We start from the raw sequence: 15562 nt of genomic DNA on the forward strand, positions 1-15562 counted from the left end.
AGAACTCTGAAGAAGATTCTGGGTGTCCTCTGCCAGAAACAGATGAGCACAGTGAATTCTCAGGTAGGGAGCGCAGGACACCCACCCCAGCGGGATCCACATGGCTTTATGTGGTGGGGGTTTAAAAGTTAGTCATGAACGATGTGTTGCCTTTCTGAATAAAAAGACTCCTTATTTTATATATCTATAAAGTGACGCTTGAATGTTCTTCTATATGCTTATCCTACATTACAGATAAAAGAAAATTAAGTCATCCATTTCCACTCACCTATTCAAGAAAATACCAGCTATTTATTCTTAAGTGAACTGAACAGGAGAGAAGTAATATTGAGTGGAGCACTATAAATAATGCAATGGAAAAACCCCAAAGGCATCCCTCCCAGGATGAGAGGTCTGCCATTGACCAGCTCCTCTCTCCTGTCCTCACCTGCTGTGCAGGCCTGTGTCTCTTCACTGCTGTTGTAGAGTGGCCAGGACACAAGCTCTCTTCCATCTCAGGAAAGATCAGGGACATGGCCTTCTTTCAGCATTTTGAGTGGATGTCATTTAAAATTAACTCAGCAGCTGTGCTGTGGAACATTCATGGTTTCTAACTGTCCACACCTTAACTGACTAAGAAGAGAATATGGTGTCTATCAATCTCATTTTTTATAATGACCCTTAGAAGTGGAATTTTCAGGTTAAATATATATAAGATGAATTTTAGGGACACAGATATTTCACTGAAGCTTCAGCATAGAGTTAGAGCCTGGTAGAGGAAGACTGAGACTTCTCATATCTCTGTGGATATCTGAAGTCAGAGAGATGGTCCAGGCAAAGGTGCAGGACACCATGGCACCTAGCAGGAACCATGGCTAAAAAGGGCCCAGTCCAGGCTGCCTCATCGATTAGTGAGTTCTAAGGATAGTGTCATACACTCCACACTGGACAGGAGAGAGCTGGAATGGTTCCAGAGCTCCTCTCTACATGCCTGAGGCCCCCTATCTCACTCAGGGGAGCTCTGTATGAGAAGGTCAGTCCATTACAGAGCTCAAATTCACTGAATGTTTTCCACCTGATTGCAGATCTGAACTGCCACATGTCGACTCCCCATAGCTGTGGAACAGGACAGGTGTTTACAGGGTGCAGGCCAGGAGATGGAGGCACTACAGGCATGTCAGGGTACAAAGCCTTAAATAAGAGACCAGGCCCTCACCAGCCCCAGTTTCCTCCAGCATTAACCAAACCCTGCAAGAGTGTGCATTAAAAACTAAGTAAGTGAAAGGAGTTACTCACAATATTATATATTTTGGAGATAGTTTGAAGATACAAAAGAAAATGGTAGCATCTGTAAATAAAATGAGACGTGACCCTTAAAGGATATGTGGTGTCCATTGATGTCCCCAAAGCACACGCATCAGAAGGAAACAGTCTGATGAACAGAGCAATAAGGAGGACAGGCAATGGGTAAACATCACAGCTGCTTAATAACAACAACAAAGCCAGGATACAACACGTGCACTGGTGAATTTTATACAGTATGTGATAAAGAATGAATACTGATTGTTTTTCAATTCTTCCATCAAGTTGAAGAAAAAACCACCACCAACTTCTTTTAAGTGACAAGTCATCCTGAGAATGAAGCCAGACAATAATGTGTTAAAAATAAAATAAATGAAAACACTCTGTTAGCTAATATTCCTAATGAACATATACAAAAGTATTCAGCTAAATGTTTGCCACATTAACTCACCAGCATGTTCAAAATTAACCAACACGATCAACACTGGGCTCAATCTCAGTGGTGCAAGAATGTCCCCTCTCGCACAAACTATTAAATGTCGCTTACCACATTCACAGCATAAGGCACAGCTAACCCCTGAAGAGATTTGGAAAAACAGCTTTGAGAACCTGAAAAGGCCACCATTTTTTCATGATAAAAATCATTCATAAACTGTAAGTAGGAGGAATGGACCTCAGCACAGCATGACAAGCTCCATCCTTGACATGATGCTCAGGGGCTGACAAGCTGCAAGCTTAGCTTCTAGGGTCAGGAAGGAGACAAGGCTTGCAACTCTTTTCAACATACAGTACTCGAAGTCCTGGCCATAGAATTTAATCCAGAAAGAGAAAGCAAAGCCTTCCAAATCAGAAAGGAAGAATTAATTGTTGTTGCAGTTCTCCTGAGGGTGCAGCATTGTATATAAGAAATTTAAACTCCATTGACAACCTTATAGAACAAATTCACAAATCACTTAAATTGCAGGATACATGAGCAAGATGCCCTAATCAATTCATTACTATGTACTACAAACAAATTGTAGCCTCAAATACAAAGAACACAATTCATTTCACAAATAATCAAAAATAACTAATGATTACGTTAAATTGAAGCAAACTCACATCTTCTTGGAATACAATAAGTAGAAGAGCACTAACAGAAGAAAAGCCATACTGTGATGAGGGATGGGAAGAATTCATGTTATAATGTACATGCTACCCAGAGCAACCAGGTGTTTCAGTGCCATTCCTGTCAAAGTATCAGTGCCATTTTCCTAGAAACATAAAAAAAAATATGAAAATTCACAAGGAAGTACAAAGAGTCATCCTATAGCCATAGAAAGAACATTAAAAGTAGAGGCATCAAAATACTAGTTTCCAGGTACTATAAAGTAACAGTAGTCAAAAGGGTTTTACACTGTAAGAAAAGGACCACAGACTAAAAAAGCTTGCCCAGATGCACACCAAGTGACAAAATCACTAGGAATTTTATTTATTTCTTCTTTCCTTTCTTTTCCTTTCCTTTTCTTCCCTATTTTTTCATTTTCTTTTTATAGTCAGGGTCTCCCTGTGTCATTGTAGCCTGAGCTGAACTCAGAATATGTTGCAGGCTTGTCTGGAACTCCCAGAAACACTGCTGCCTCAGCCACTTGAGTACAGGCATTACAGGCATTTTCACCATTCCTTGCTCAGCCAATAAGTTTTTAACAACACTATGATGAGACCGGGTCTGGTGGTGTGGCTTGTAATCCTAGCAGTCTGGAAGGCTGAGTCAGGAGCATCACAAATTCAAGGTGAGCCTCAGCAATTTAGCTATTTATTAAGGACCTGGCTCAAAACAAGAAAAGTGTTAAAAATTGAAGACAAAGAAGCCAATGCAAAGCTCTGTATTCAAGTCCTAGAAATTGAACAGCAACAAAAACAAAAACAAAAACAAAAAAACTTGCAACTGACACTAGGAGGGAAAATAAATTTTTACAATGGGCTGGCCTTCTGGAGGGGAGTGTGCCCCAAGTAGCTTTAACCTTCCCACCTTTCTTGTGATTTGACTTCAAACAATCATCAAATTCCATGAGGAATCAAAAAAAAAAAAAAAGAAAGAGAATGTGCTTCAAAGACACCAAGCCTCAATCCTAGTGCAGAAGGCATTTGGAGTAATCTTCTGAAGTGCCTGCTGACCACAGTTAGAAAAGCAGAGAATCTACTAACAGTGTTAATGGGATTTTCAGTCCTATTCACTGTGAAAGAAGCTGCAGACCTGGAAAGTGGTGGACAGCTTAACTAGAGTGACTCCATCTACAAAGTGTCTGAAGACGAATGCCAAATATTTTATTGCATGAATACACAACACTACCAATTGCCAACTCAGGATAATATACACCTGTAATCCCAGCACTCTGGGAGAGGGAGGAATGATGAGAGGAAAGGTTTAAGCCTAGCCTGGGACATTTAGAAAATTAGTGAGACCATGTCTTAAAATTTGTACCAAACCTAAGCTTTTACAAATGTATGAAAATATTGATCTTTAAGAAATCTCAGAAATCACTGAACAAGGTACATTAATCACTATTAATCTATACATATTTTATCATTTTATAGGCTTAAAAAGTGTATCTTTGTATGATTCTTATTATTATTTCAAAATAAAAATAGTAATCCCTTGCTCAAATTCTGGTACTAAATATAAATTTAGGACAGAAAAAAAAAATAAACCAGAATGATCAAAATCTCTTCATACTGAACTACCCAAATCCTAAGAGGATATATTCAGCAGCATATCTACAGTCATCTAAGTAAAACGCCTTTAAAAAATTGAAAGAGTACAAACACCTGGAAGCACATCAATGTCTCCATGATGGTAAACCTTATGCTAGGTGTGCTGACTAAAGTACACATGCAAGAGAACCTCACGAAGATTTCTCACTAGAAAGTCTATTTTTGACTTTTCATTTTTATCTTTTTTTGCTCTCTTTCTTCTTTCCTTTTTTCTTCAGACATGGTTTTGCTATGCAGTTCAGTCTGACCTTGATCTTCCCTTGTAGCCTAGGATGACCTAAAACTCACCACAAACTTTCTGCCTCAGAGGTCTGGAATGACAGGTGTACAACAACATCCCTGATTGTGTTTTCCTCTTTAAATTTTCTCCAAAACAAAACTCCTCAAAGTTTTTGATATTCTCAAAGTTCATCAGGTTGGTTATACAAAACCAAATCAGAAAGTACTGAAAACACCCTGAAGGACTTTCAAAATCCTCACCAACATATAACATAATATAACATAACAGAGCATAATATAGTATAGCAAAATAACACAAAACAAAATAAAAAAGGAACCACATAACTCTGCTTTAAACATCTGCTTCCAAAGATACAGCAAGAATTTCTAAGTTATCCATACACCAGCAATATGATGCATTTTCTTTGAAATAAATGTCAGTATCCACTCAAATGCTTGTGTAAGAATGAGTGTGGCAGCTTCCTTTTGAAGTCTGACCCAGAAACATAAAAAATGGCCATCACAAGATGGGTGACAGGTGCATGTGCTTGGTTCAGCCACATAATAGTGGGTGGTGGCAGCACAAAGAGAGCCCAGTATGGAAACACTGCTTAAAGGAGACCAACCAAAGAGTATTACAACTGAAAAGGCTCAGCACCATCCCCTCTAGGAAAGGGAAACTACCCATCAGGGACACAAAGCCCATGGTCTGATTGGGATGGGAGGAAAGGAAGTGACAGCAGCAGCTAGGACACAAGTTCCCCAGGAGTGATGCACATGCGTCCTTCTTCAGTATGGGGTGATGATGTCACCTCCCCTTCTACTCATCACCTGCTGTCCCCCATCCCTGGAGGTCAGAGTTTGGAGCACTACAGTGTATAGCTGTGTTGAACATCTAAGGATGAATAAATAATCATTCCTAAGCACGTGAGAGTAAAACTGGCTATGAATCCTCCTCCCCTGGATATATGGGGTTTATAACATGAGACCTTCACATTGTTTGGTAAAATTATTATGGGTATTTTGCTTCCTAATAGAACTGAAATGAAACTAATATAAGCCCAAGAAAGGAAGTCATCCTAACATTTGACGAATCTTTAACAGAAGACAATGTGTCTTTCATCCTCTGAGACAATGGATCCTTTGGATGGACATTTGTGTTTGGCACCCAGCCTGACACATCTGAAGCATCTACATGTTTGCTGCATTAAAATGTTCAAAGTGCAGCAAAGTCTAAATGTATACACAGTTTTCTAGCATTTTAACTTGTTGTTTCTAAGGAGGACATAGATTTGTTCCACAACAAAAATAAAGGTGATATCATAGAGGAAGGCCAAATTGTGGACCCCAGTGCATGACCTCACTTCCTTGGTGACAGGTCCAAACAGAACTCTGAAGGCTCAGGTCACCAGGCACCTTGGTCTGGTGACAGTTGGTCTTTACAGACAGTTGGCTCAAGACAGTGAACAGGGAGCAGGTTACGCTGCTTTCCCAGGACACGGGACCCCAGCCTCAGGATCCCGCATAGGTAGACCATGTGGGAATGGCTGAAAAAATGGTTCACTCATCCCAGAGCCTTCAGGATGATTGCGGGCAAATGCCAAATGACAAGGGCATTAAAGGACAGGGCTCACTGTCCGCAGCCTTCTGGCACCCAGAGGCAGGAGAGAGACCAGGACAGGTGTCACAAGACTCATCCACAAGCCACTCAGACTCACTGAGTCCAGCAGAGTAACATTAAGGCCTGACTACCACTGTGAATCCCCCTACACAATTCCTGCCCTAAGTCAAGTGTGACTGGGTCTGACAAGCCCTGAGGGCAGATCCTTGTGGGCTGGTGCAGGTCCTGGGAGGATGCAAGCCTGGGCCACTGTCAGGTTCCCACCCAAGACCGGGCTGGCAGAGCAGAAGGGCAGCACCCCTGTCTAATCCACAGTCTTCAGATTCATCTTCTGTCTTCCTGGGTAGAAATATGGGACAGAGCTGTCTGTCTTACAGAAACATAAGATTATCTGTGTTCACAAAGAAAAACCAGTGTTGTCTCAGAGCCTCAGAGTCTCTGGCTTCCTGCCAGAAGCTGTACTCTGCCTCATCAGAGTGGCATAGAGGAGAACAGTCTAGAGGCGGTCCCAAATCTATGTGTTCCATGGCTTTGCAGCAGACTCTGGGACCCACAACAGGTGCTGGCCCAGGCACAAAGTGTGTGTACAGAAAGGACTATAGAGACTCTCAGATGACAGAAAGTTATCTTTGGGTCAGTGCTACACTGTACTTAACTGTCAGCATTTGCATGAAACTCTAGCCAGGGTTATTGACTCTCTGATTATCCGTGGAAATTTTAAAAATGTTTTCTAAGGAAAGTAGAAGAGGAAACAGTTATGTACAGCTATGTTGCACTGCAGTACACTGACAGCTCTGAACCCAGCAGACAGTGTCATGGGGCTGGGGATATGCACATCCACCTCAATAATGCCAAAGTTTCTACAAATGCTGGAGGTAAAATATGGAAATACTTTAACAACATAAACAGTTGAAATAAAATATCCTGAATATGCACTTAATATAGCAAATATAAACTAGGTGTGGTGGCTCTTGGGTGGAGCCCAGTACTTGAGACACTAAGAAAGGAGAATTGTTTGAGACCACTCTGGGTTATAATGTGACCTAAAAGCCAGCCTGAACTTCATAACAACATGCTTCCTCAAAAAGATAAAACATCAAATCTAATGAACGTAATAGTGTACTAGTGATGGCCTTGTGACATTAGCATGACTATCATATTTGCACTGACCTGTAGTCTACTGGAAAACCTAAGTCACAGCTGACTTCACAATAAAATTTCACATCATATATCAAATGGAGTACACTATTGAGTATTTGTTGTTCGTAATTGGTATTTGGTGGTGATGGAGCAGTGCTTGCTGCTGCTCTCCACAGAAAAGTGACTATTGCTGCAGTAACAGGAATCTGCATGAATCACTGCAATATATCCTTAACTCTTTGGGGAGGAGACCCACTAAAGGAAGCACTGCACTAATGAGAATTACTAATTTTAGTCTTTTGAATACTTTAAAGCTGAATTCAGTAGTAGTTGAACTACTTACCTACATTTCCATCAAAAAGATTAAATAATTCCTTTTCTCCTGTAGTCTCCTGAATGTTCTTTAGATCTTATGGTGAGGGGTTCTCTCTGCAATGAAATGATGTCCCTATTTGCATTTCTCTATTGTGCAAAAATGCTCAATAGTTCTTCAAGTATTTCTTCGCACTTTGTACATATTCTGAAAAATGTGCATTCCTTTCATGTTCCTATTGGTTTTACATGTCAGCTGTCAGGGAGTAATAGGCAAAATTTCTCTCATTCTGTAGTTTATTTCTTCATCCTTTTGGTTTGACTTTTTTGTGGCTTGTATGCTTATGCAAGAGGATTAAAATCTTACAAGGTCCTTTTTGCTTCTTTTGTCACCCTATCTTATTTTCTACACAAAACAGCAGGAATAGTATTTTAAAAATGTATTTTAATAGCTCTATATTCAAAACATGGAATGTCTGGCTCTTTCATGTTTCACTATGTTTTACTCCAATAGAGGCATATTTGAGACTGCTGCACAAATTACCAAAAAAGTACACTTCCCGAGTAAAAGAAAAATCACAATTTGCAGTAGTGATTATTTTACCCTATCGTACATTTATATTCTTGACCTCAACGTACTTGTTTCTTAAACTTCAAATGCAGGCATAAAAAGAACTGTTTCACACTCTGCTAAACTATATAGCAATTGCCTCCCAAAGTCAGCTTCAAAGCCATTATCATCCCATCTCATTCTCTCCTGATGCTTGAACTAAAGAAATCATCTTTAGCCTAATCTTTATAGGTAACTCCTTACCAATGCAATTATTTAAATACAAAATGACCAAAAAGTGCATACTTTTTGTTAGTTCTTATAAAATAACAAGGAATATAAAAGTTACAATTCTACTGTATTCAATACAAGAATGAATGTGTTAAACTGACAACTGCCCAAATGATGCTCAGGATGGTCACTGCGAAAACAAATGTGTTTCACAAGTGATTCTCCGGAATAACTGCATATGGCCAACTGATAAAAAGACAACTACTGATGTGCAATTGTGAGTACTAAAAAACGTTAATGCTGGGGAAGAAAGGGAGGAGATTTAAAGCATTAAGCAACCTCTGCAGAACTTGAAGATATATTTGAGACAAGGTCACTCTAATTGTGTAGGTTAGACTCAACTTCCTCTTCCACTAATTTAAGCCTGCTGAGGTGCTAGCATTACAAGCATGCATCAATAGGGCCAGCAAGATTTACTGTCATGGTAAAATGAGAAAGTGCATGGACTCGGGATATATTCTTATAGATTCAGTATTCTATTATTATCTGTAATACAAACTCCAAATATTCCCATTGATGGTAAGCAGAAATATGCTGCAGGGGATCTGGCCACATGCTGTAGTGCATGGAGGCTAACAATGTACTTCACAGTGTCTTTTACTTTGTGAAATATATCAGGTTCTTCAGGTACAAAATAGATATAGTTTTAGTGGTGATTACATAAGAGGTGAGTAATTTATTTTCCCGAGAATAATTGAGACTTGGGCAAGCTATCTTCACTGGATTAGGGGTATTTATGCAATGTTCACTTGTGTTTTCATGACACCACAGTTTTAACAATATAATTCCTAAGCAGATTTTGTATTCAACAACACTGCATTAAACACATTACGAATTACATGAATATTAAAACGGAAGTGAAAACCACAGGCCACAGGAAACCAACTGGGACTCATGGCCCAGTGTATGTGTTTAAAGATAATCAGTACACACCACAAACGTCATACACTGGTCCTTATAAACAAAGTGATATGCCATTGTATAAATTCACAATTCAGTAAAACAGAACACAATCTGAATCTTAATTTAGCAAATTTACTTTTTACTGTGGTGACAGCTCAAAATTTAGGTTTCCCTTCATGCCATTACTTCAGTATTTTAGGAAAAAACAGTAATAATTACAAAATATACAATGCATTCACAGCATCAAGGACTAAAATAAAGGCATTTGCATGATACATCCAATAGCAACGTTTTCTGCCAAAACAACTCCATATTTAAGAAAAATTGATTTCAAAGTATGGTTACTCATAAATCATGCCAAATTTTATAATTTCTGGAGATATTGATATATATATTGTGATGTGCTATTGGAGACAAGTTACAATTCTGTCAGTATGGCACAATCAGAAACTCACAGTGGTATGGTTTACATTTGGTAAATGTGGGGAAACCTTACTAGCAAATAAAGATGTAATATAAACATAACAAGTAAAATTCTGATGGTTAGAAAACAAAGGTTTACTTAAATGACAAATATTGGCTCCACTGAGAAACAAAATCAGGCAACATAATTTACATGGTATGATATCCAGTGATGCTAGGAAATCAGCAGATGTCTTGTCACAACTTGGAAAACATAACATTCATTAATGTACAAGTTATGTGAAAAGAACACAACTTTTTCAAAAACACATGCTCCAAGCTTCTACAAATGTATATCTTAATGCCAAATATGGCATCAACTTCAGAAACATCATTTATGAAAGAGAAAATGAAGCATGTGCATCAAAAGATTAAAACAAAGCCATGTTAAAATTACAATTCCCCCCCAAAAAATAAGAGACTAGACTAATATCACTCTGAACAGTGAATAATAGTATTGCTCAATTTTATATCATAATGCTACAGAATTAGCATTGGGTTTCTTAGTGTCACTTCTTCTTCAGAGTATCTGTCCATTACATTATGCATTATATTATTTGTTCCAATAAATAGGTTATAAATTCTTCCCATGTGTGAATCTCTATGTGTATATCTATCCTTTCTGTATTATGGGGGAAAACAGATCAAAATAAGACAACAAAACAAATTCCTAGAAAATCATGATATGAAAGAGACATATAAGACCACAATATTAGGTGATATACAGTACTTACTATGCTTTCTCTTGTTATTTTCAATAGAATTCTCCACATCATCAGGGACTATATAATTAATCATAGCATTATATAGCTATTTTTATAAAAACACAACTTTGAAGACGTTGTAGGATGTGACAGCAGTTAATAATCAAACCTGATGTAGAACCCGTGGTTTCTGCCAGGACCAGCAAGTCAGGCCAAGGCACAGAATATCATCCAAGTCTGGAGGAACTCCCTTCCTCACCTGGGGACCAGATGGTTGCCAACTGTGACCAGTGAGTTCGGACCAGCGAGTCAGAACCAGGGAGTCGGGCCAAGGCACAGAATCCTTTTTCAGTCTGGGGAAACTCTCTTCCTCACCTGGGGATGAGCCCGCAGATTCCTGCCGGGACCAACGAGTGGGGCCGAGGAACAGATTCCAATTCCAGTCTGGGGGAACTCCCTACCTTGCCAACAAGTTCAGCCGAGGCATGGAATCCCATCCAAATCTGGGTGAACTCGCTCCCTCATTTGGAACAAAATTTGAAGCTTGAAAATACAGCAAAATGACAAAATGAAAGACCAAAATGCAATTTCAAACATCCATCCCATCCCAAAAAAGCCTAGAAGCCATGTGCATAGAAGAAAACACATTCCACATAACTGAAATACCTGAAATAATAGTAACTGAAATAAAGAAGCAACTTTGGGAAGCATTAAAGAAATTCAAACTAGAAATAATCTCGTAGGTAAAAAAACAAATGTTAAAAGAAATGAAGGAGATTCTGAACACATCTAAAGAAGACACAGTTAAAAAATTGGAGGAACTAAACAAAAAGATAGAATCCCTGGATGAACTCTATAAGAAACAAACAGAATACATAAAGCAGATGCAAAGTGATATACAGGAAATCAAAAACTCCACTCAAAGTTGTAAAAACTGCCTCAATGAATATGAAGATAGAATATCAGACCTTGAAGACAAGATTGTAGCCAGTGAACAAGAAAGGAAAGATCTTTTAAAAATGACAAGAAACCAGGAAATAACTATTGAACACCTGCAAAATGATGCAAAGTGGGACAACATAAGGTTGATAGGGATAAATGAAAAAGAAGGGGACAACGTAAAGGATGTCAAGAGGATATTTAGAGAAGTAATAGTTGAAAATTTCCCAAACACGAGATTGGAAACTGATATCAAGATCAATGAAGCATATAGAAATCCAAATAGCCATAACCAGAATAAATCTACACCCAGACATATAATAATGACCATCCCAGAAATTGAGCAAATGAATAGAATATTAAAAGCTGTCAGAGAGAACAGACAGATCACCTATAAAGAAAAACGTATCAGAAGCACAGCAGACTTCTCATCACAAACAATGAAGTCAAGAAGAGCATGCAACAAAGTATTTCAGATCCTAACGGAAAATGATTTCCAACCTAGACTGATGTACCCTGAAAAACTATCCTTCAAAATCGATGGAGAAATAAGATACTTATATGACAAAGAAAAGCTGAAAAACTTCATGATCACCAAGCCAACTCTGCAAAGAATACTGAAAGACAGCCTAGGTACATTTAGGGAAAAAGCACTAAACAAAACAGTGAGTTAAAAAGAGCAGAAAGATAAAGATGCAACAGCAGAAAGATAACATGTCAACAATAAACCAATATATAACAGTTCTAACCATTAATGTAAATGGTTTCAATGGACCATTAGAGGAAACCAACTGGAAGAATGGATTAAGAAACAACATCCAACCATATGCTGTCTACAAGAAACCCATCTAAACCCAAAAGGATATTCACAGACTGAAAGTCAAAGGATAGAAAACAATACTTCATGCAACAGGAACCAAAAAAAAAGGGAGGGGGTAGCTATTCTGTTTGCAGACAATGTGAACTTCAAGCCAATAGTGATCAGAAGGGATAAAGAAGGTCACTACATACTGGTTAGGGGAAAACTCCAAGAGGAAGAGAAAATTATCTTAAATTTATATGCACCAAACTCCAGAGCACCCAGTTATATAAAACAAGTACTAACAAAAATGAAAAAAATCAAATTAGCATTAACACAATTCTAACAGGAGATCTTAACACACCATTGACACCAATGGACAGATCAACCAGACAGAAAATGACAAAGAAATAAAAGAACTGAATCACACCTGTGAACAAATGGACTTAACACATATACAGAGTATTCCACCCAACAACAGCAGCATACACATTCTTCTCAGTATTACATGTGTCATTCTCTAAAATAGACAATATATTAATTCACAGAGCATATTTAAATAAATGCAAAAGGGTTGAAATTATCCCTTGCATGCTATCAGACCATACCCACTATGGAATTAGAAATTAATAAGATACTGCAAAAATCCTACAAACACATGGAAACTGAATAACACTCTAAGTAATCAGTGAGTCACAGAGGAAATTAAAGAAGAAATTAAACAATACCTACAAACAAATGAAAACACAAATACAATGTACAAGAATCTGTGTGACGCAATGAAAGCTGTCCTCTGAGGAAAATTTATTGCACGAGTTCCCACATTAGGAAAACAGAATGAATACAAATAAATAACCTGATGTTATACCTCAAACATCTAGAAAAAGAAGAGCAAGTCAAGCCCAAAGCCAAAAGAAGAGAAGAAATTATAAAAATCTGAGCAGAAATCAATGCAATACAGACTAAAAAAAAAAAATCCAAAAGATCAATGAATCAAAGACCTGGTTCTTTGAAAGAATAAATAAAATTGAAAAGCCCCTAGCCAACCTTATTTAAAGAATGGAAGAAAAGTTCAAACCCATGCAATAAGGAATAACAGATGTGAAATTACTACAGACCCTATTGAAATACAGAAGATCATCAACACCTATTTCGAAAACCTCTACTATCAAAGGTTTTATAACACAGAAGAAATAGACAGATTCCTAAAGCATATGAAGTACCAAAGCTAGGTCACAAAGATGTAAAACTACTGAATAACCCAAATTCTATTAATGAAATTGAAAACATAATAAAATTGTTACCTACAAAGAAGAGCCTAGGCCCAGACGGATTCACTTAAGAATTCTACAAGAAATACAAAGAAGACCTAATGCCAACTCTCCTCAAATTCTTCATTGAAATGGAAAGGCAAGCAATCCTTCATAAATTGTTCCTAGAAGCAAATATTACTCTAGTACCAAAACCAGAGGAGGAACCAACTGAAAAACAGAACTACAGACCAATCTCCCTAATGAACAAAGATGCAAAAATCCTCAATAAAATATTGGCAAATAGGATGCACCAAATCAACAAGAAGATCATATACCATGACCAAGGGGGATTCATCCCAGGCATGCAGAGATTGTTTAATATATGTAAATCAGTAAATGTAATATACCATATCAATAGAGCCAAAAGTTATAATCACATGATCATTACTATAGATGCAGAAAAAGCTTTTGATAAGGTCCAACATTCATTTATGATAAGAACCATGCAGAAAATTGGAATAGATGGTCCTTACCTCAATATAATTAAGGCCAGCAATGACAAAACAGCAGCCAGTACCATACTAAATGGTCAAAATCTGAAGGCCTTTACTTTAAAATCAGGCACAAGACAAGGATGTCCCTTATCACAGCTCCTATTTAATATAGTACTGGAAATACTGGGCAGAGCAATTAGAAAAGACAGATAAATAAAAGGCGTAAGGATAGGAAAAGAAGACGTTAAATTATGATTATTTGCAGATGACATGATACTTTATATAGAAGATCCCTGAAGTTCCATTGAAAGACTCCTAGATATAATAAATGAATTCAGTAATGTAGCTGGATACAGAATCAATACTCAAAAATCAATAGCATTCCTATACACTAACAACAAAGTCACAGAGACAGAAATAAGAGAGGCCACACCCTTCACACTAGCAACCAAGAAAATGAAATATTTAGGAATTACTCTCACGAAAGAAATGAAAGGCCTATACAGGGAAAATTATAACACACTGAATAATGAAATTGAAGATGACCTCAGAAAATGGAAAGACATCCCTTGCTCATGGATAGGAAGAATAAATATTGTGAAAATGGCCATTCTCCCAAAACTTTTATACAGATGCAATGCAATCCCAATAAAAATACCATCAACATACCTCATAGAACTTGAGAAATCACCCCTAAAATTCATCTGGAATGAGAAAAAACCTAGAATAACGAAGACAGAGGCAGCAAAAGCAAGGCAGGAGGTACCACAATCCCTGACTTGACTACAAAGCAACTGTAGTAAAATCAACATGGTACTGGAACCAAAACAGAGCTGAAGATCAGTGGAATAGATGAGAAGATACAACCACAACTACAAACACACTCAACTACCTTATTTTGATAAAGGGGCCAAACATGTTCACTGGAAGAATGACATTCTCTTTAATAAATGGTGGTGAAAAACTGGCTCTCCATATGCCTAAAACTAAAACTAGACCCATGCCTATCACCATGTACTAAAGTAAAATCTAAATGGATCAATGATCTGAATATTAAAACAGAAACACTAAATCTATTGGAAGACAAATTGGGTAAAAACCTTGAAGACATAGGAGTAGGTAGAGAATTGATGAACAGGACTCAAACCGCATGGGAAATGCTTCCCAGAATCAATAATTGGGATCACCTCTTATTCAAAAGTTTTTGCACATCAAATGAAATCTCCAGTATAGTGAAAAGAAAACCCACAAACTGGGAAAAAATCTTAGTGAACTGCCCCTCAGAGGACTTCTGTCTAAAACATATAAAGCATTTTAAAAAAGGAGATCACCAAAATTCAAAGACCCAATCCAAAAATGAGCATCTGAGATGAATAAACAATTTTGAGATGAAGAAATACAAATGACAAATAAATACATGAAAAAATGTTTACCATCCATAGTCATTAGAGAAATGCAAATTAAAACCACACTGAGATTTCATCTCACTCCTGAAAGAATGGCCAAGATCAAGAAAACCACCAACAACAAATGATGGAGACGCTGTTGGGACAAAGGAACTCTCTTGCACTTTTGGTGGGAGTGTAGACTGGTACAACCATTGTGGAGCTCAGTCTGGAGATTTCTCAGAAAGTTGGGACTGGAAGCACCTTTTGACCCAGCTATTCTACTGCTAGGCATATTCACAGAAGAACGGAAAGCATCATTCCACAGTGATATATGTGCACCCATTTTTATAGCAGCACAGTTTGTAATAGCCAGATCTTGGAAACAACCTAAGTGTCCATCAACTGAGGAATTGATAAAAAAAGTTATGGTGTTTTTATACAATGGAGAACTA

Source organism: Cavia porcellus, unplaced genomic scaffold (genome assembly GCF_034190915.1).
Source record: "Cavia porcellus strain 051 isolate PalLab524CR breed Dunkin Hartley unplaced genomic scaffold, mCavPor4.1 scaffold_46, whole genome shotgun sequence".
NCBI lineage: Eukaryota > Metazoa > Chordata > Mammalia > Rodentia > Caviidae > Cavia > Cavia porcellus.